This window comes from Corythoichthys intestinalis, chromosome 16 (genome assembly GCF_030265065.1).
Source record: "Corythoichthys intestinalis isolate RoL2023-P3 chromosome 16, ASM3026506v1, whole genome shotgun sequence".
NCBI classification, from domain to species: domain Eukaryota; kingdom Metazoa; phylum Chordata; class Actinopteri; order Syngnathiformes; family Syngnathidae; genus Corythoichthys; species Corythoichthys intestinalis.
The window spans coordinates 3,019,878-3,024,941 of record NC_080410.1 but is presented as its reverse complement, the minus strand read 5'-3'; the positions used below and the strand labels follow the sequence as shown (position 1 = coordinate 3,024,941).

The 5,064-nt window shown below is 44.5% G+C and overlaps 1 pseudogene; it reads left to right on the top strand.

Moving 5' to 3' along the window:
• The first annotated feature begins 570 nt into the window (after nucleotides 1-570).
• LOC130904361 (uncharacterized protein K02A2.6-like) lies at nucleotides 571-3,572 on the top strand (annotated as a pseudogene).
• The last annotated feature ends 1,492 nt before the right edge of the window (nucleotides 3,573-5,064 follow it).

Below are 5,064 nucleotides of genomic sequence, written 5' to 3'. Positions count from 1 at the left end.
GTATTAAATACTTGTTCATGTGCCCCTTTTGATCTACGAGCACCCACCCCTCCACCGGTCTCTGCATGGCCCTGCTGAAACACAGTGTGGGTCGACAGAGCTCAATATTTTGTTGGGGTGTACAATACAGTGTACTGGAACATATTTCCTCCACACCCTTCTCACCTTTTTAACCCCTGACCCATTTTCATGCCTGGTTATCGATGCACTGGTCAGCATTTGGTGAGTGAATGCAAATTTGCCACTGAGCTTTGCCATTCTTGTGAAAAAAGGGGGCATATAAAAAAGGCCTGCCGTAACAAGATGGGGTTGTCAAAGGCTCGGACGGAAAGGCAGGGAGGCCAAGCAGGTGGAAATAAATTTTCATCGCGCAAAGCCAAGAGAACACATCTCCTCAGGGGGGAAGGAGAAAGTGAGTCAGATGACAAAAGTGAGACCGAGGAAAATGGCACTCATACAATTTATAGTGTGAATCAAGACTTAACAAAAGTGGCTCCAATCACACGCACAGTGAAAATTCATGGAAGGAAAGTGACATTTGAAATAGACACAGGTTGTGGGGTAACCATAATGAGCAAATCACAATACAGACAATTGAAGAGGAAAACCGACATCTCAGAAGTGGAACCGTGTTCGCTGAAATTAAAAACATACACGGGGGAGAGACTCAAAGTAAGGGGCATGACACAAGTCCAGGTGCAACATGCAAGCACAGAGAAGACACTGCCTCTAGTGGTAATAGACGGAGAAGGTCCAAACTTACTAGGCCGGAGTTGGCTTGAGGAACTTTCCATGGCAGACCAGTTGGTGAACCAAGTGAAAATGGCTGCGCCACTGCAACTGAGTGAGGTACTTGACAAGCACGCAGAAGTGTTTAAAGAGGAACTGGGGAAGCTCAGGGGTGCCACAGCTAAAATAAATGTGAATAAGGAGGCTCAACCCAAGTTCTGCAAACCTCGTCCGGTACCATATGCAGTGAAGCCATTAGTGGAAAAAGAACTACAAAGATTGTTGGATGACAAAATAATTGAACCAGTGAAGTTCACAGAATGGGCAGCGCCAATTGTGCCCGTCCGGAAACCAGATGGGTCTGTAAGGATATGCGGTGATTACAAACTCACAGTAAACAGAGCATCAAGGGTGGATCAATATCCAATTCCAAGAGTGGATGACTTGTTTGCACAGTTAAATGGTGGGCAGCACTTTACAAAACTTGATATGAGTCATGCATATCAGCAAGTGGTGTTGGAAGAAGAGTCAAGAAAGTATGTGACCATCAACACACATAAAGGCTTGTTCACCTACACTCGCTTACCATTCGGAGTGGCCTCAAGTCCAGCCCTATTTCAAAGAACGATGGAAGGCTTGTTGGGAGACATTCCAAATGTAGCAATTTACTTGGATGACATTTTAGTGTCTGGGCCAAGTGAACAACAACACTTGGAAAATCTGGAGCAAGTGTTAAACCTGTTGGAACAAAGTGGATTAAGACTGAAAAGAAGCAAATGTGAGTTTTTGAGCAAAGAAGTGACTTTCTTAGGCCATAGAATCACAGCGTCGGGGTTACAGCCACTAAGAGAAAAGGTGGAAGCCCTCGCCAAAGCTCCAAATCCACTTAACGTCAGCGAGTTGAAAGCATATCTTGGTCTACTGAATTATTATCATCGTTTCCTGCCAAACCTCTCCACACTACTAGCACCGCTTCACAAGTTGCTGAAGAAAGATTCCAAATGGTTCTGGGCACAAGAGCAACAGAAAGCATTTGATAAATCCAAAGACTTGCTGCAATCATGTGAGGTGTTAGTTCATTATGATGGTGACAAACCTCTCGTTTTGGCATGTGATGCCTCGCCGTATGGCGTCGGGGCCGTTCTATCGCACAAAATGGAGGATGGATCAGAGAGACCAATAGGGTTTGTATCCAGAACTCTCACTCCTGCAGAGCAGAATTACTCACAGCTGGATAAGGAAGGCCTCGGAGTCATTTTTGGAATAAAGAAATTCCACAAGTATTTATATGGAAGACATTTCACAGTGATTACAGATCATAAGCCACTAATTTCACTATTTAGTGAAATGAGAGCCATACCTCAAATGGCCTCACCCCGCTTACAGAGGTGGGCAATCACCTTGGGTGGCTATGACTACAACATAATCTACAAAGCTGGAAAAGACCATACTAACGCAGATGCTTTTAGCAGGTTAGCATTGGGCGTGAAAGAGTCAAAGAATGATGATGAAGAACGTGTACTGATGTTTGAGGACCTTGAAGGGGCAGCTGTGAATGCTCAACAGATCAAAAGATGGACAGACAAGGATCCTGTGTTGGCCAGAGTGAGAGAATTCATCTTGAGGGGCTGGCCACGGAAAATGGAGGATTCTTCATATGATCCATACACCAGACGTAAGGATGAACTCAGCACTCAAGATGGGTGTGTCCTGTGGGGAGGGAGAGTGGTGGTCCCTCCACCTGGTCGAAAAACACTTTTGACGCAACTACACCAAGGCCATCCAGGTATTACACGGATGAAAGGGCTAGCTCGGAGTTACATGTGGTGGCCCAAGATGGACACAGAAATAGAGGGGTTGGTAAAGCAGTGTGTGACTTGCCAGGAACACAGAAACCACCCTCCAGTAGCTCCATTACACCCGTGGGAAGTGCCTGAAAAGCCTTGGAGGAGAATCCACATTGATTATGCAGGACCATGGAAGGGAAAAATGTTCCTCATTCAGATTGATGCACATTCCAAGTGGATTGAAGCACATGCGGTTAACAAGTCCACATCAGCTGAAGTTTTAGCCAGCACGGCATACCTGAAATCATAGTGTCAGATAATGGAAGATGTTTCACGAGTGAGGAGTTCCAAGAATTCGTCCAGAAAAATGGCATACGACATATCACTACAGCACCGTATCATCCTTCTTCAAATGGGTTAGCAGAGCGGGCTGTACAAACTTTTAAATCACTCGTAGAAAAGAGTACGGGAGACAACCTGGAGACAAAAATGGCCAGAGCACTTTTCAACTACCGCATTACTCCCCAATCAACAACTGGGAAATCACCAGCAGAATTACTGTGTGGTAGAAAGCTGAGGTCAACCCTGGATTTCATACATCCCGATTTCCAGAGGAAGATGTTCTTCAAGCAGGAGAAACAGAAACAAATACACGACAGACATGCTCGTCCCAGAGGCCTTGACGAAGGAGACTTAGTTTTCACGCGAAACTACAGTTCTGGACCAACCTGGATTCCAGGTGCCGTGACCAAGAAGACCGGCCCTGTTTCTTTTCAAGTGACTCTGGGAAATGGACAAGTGGTAAGAAGGCATATTGATCAAGTCAGGGGAAGAAGTTCCATAACGTCAGAAACTGCTCCAGTCTCACCTGAAAGATCCCATGAAGATGATCCAGAAGGGACGACTCTACCTGAGTTGTTGATTCCTGAGGATGACACTGCGGTGACAGCAACATCAACTGCACAGGAACCGGCAGTGATGGCTGATGAACAACCAACCTTGCGAAGATCCCAGAGAGCAAGAAAGACTCCGGAATATTTAAAAGACTATACTTAAATTAGTAGTGAGTTCCCCAGCCACAGGACAAGAATGCGTCCTGGAACTTCACTGGGCTGAGGTAGTCTACCCGAAGCCCTAGTTAAAAAAAAAAAAAAAAAAAAGTTATGTTGATGTGTATTGTTGATTTTGAATGACATATTGACATTACTTGAAGTTATTTAGATTTAAAGAATGCAGATAAGTTTAAATCTGAGGGGAGGGGATGTAGTAAACTGAATAATTTAGCAGGTTGCAATGTTGAACCCCAGAGGGCGCAATTGGATTGTGATAGAGATGCATGCAAGTTGTTGTAAAAAGAGTTGTTGACTAGTTGAGCAGAGTCGGTTGTTCCTGATGGCTGTATGAAAATGTCTGTGTGATAAGGAATTAAAAGAATTAAGACAACGTTTGTGTGCTTATCTCGTCCAGAAGATATAACAGTTTTAATTTTCCCTTTTAGCATGGAGTGATTGCGGACTGGCCATGTTACGTGGTGACCGCTAATAACGAGACACTGCTGCTTTGCTCAACGTTAATTTTCCTTCGTCTAATTATTCCGTGTTTGGTGGAGCAGACGTTGTTGAGAGAAATGGTGGAGGAAATGTTTTGTATTCATAAATGTGTCCTCAGTTGATGTTGAAATAATGTTACTATTGCTTGTTATTATTGACATATTATCTTTTCGCCACAAAATGGCAGGATGGGACTTAAATGTCTAAAGTGCTACTTTTATTACTTCTTTGTGTTTGACTTTGATTACTTTGATTTGTGGGATTGCCTGTGAAGACAGCGATGAGAGAGGATGTATCCGCATGTCGATGGAAATTAAACACACCAAGTTTTGGCTAAAAGACAACTTATTCTCTGTCAATTCTTCCTACGAATGCAACGTTGAGCTGCAACCACCTCAACAGGTTATGGGCTCAGGAGTCATTCAAAGGTAAAGTCAGTTTCCACCGTGTAGAACGTCGCGAAGGACAGCGTGCTCACGGACTGCTGATTAGCGGAAAAAGCTAACAAGCAACATGGATCCACGAGGAACAAGTAGGTTACCTCGATTGGCATTTGACGGAGATGAAGCTAAATATGAACTCTGGGAAACTAAAATGTTGGGACATTTTCATCTGATCGGGCTAAAGAACACAGTGCTGGTAGGACCAACCACTGAAGCCGAGAGAGAAAATGATGAAATGGGATTGCCTGTGAAGACAGCAATGAGAGAGGATGTATCCGCATGTCGATGGAAATTAAACACTCCAAGTTTTGGCTAAAAGACAACTTATTCTCTGTCAATTCTTCCTACGAATGCAACGTTGAGCTGCAACCACCTCAACAGACGTCATCGCCGTGCTGAGCGGACGTCATCGCCGTGCTGAGCGGACAGGTTGCAGGTGTGCACTGCTCTGCCGCCCCCGAGAAGCGGGTATTTCACGGACGTTATTAAACGAGACTTATTGCCCTTTTTATGTGTATGACTATAACTGTTTGTCCCGTTTCTCTGTTCAGGGCT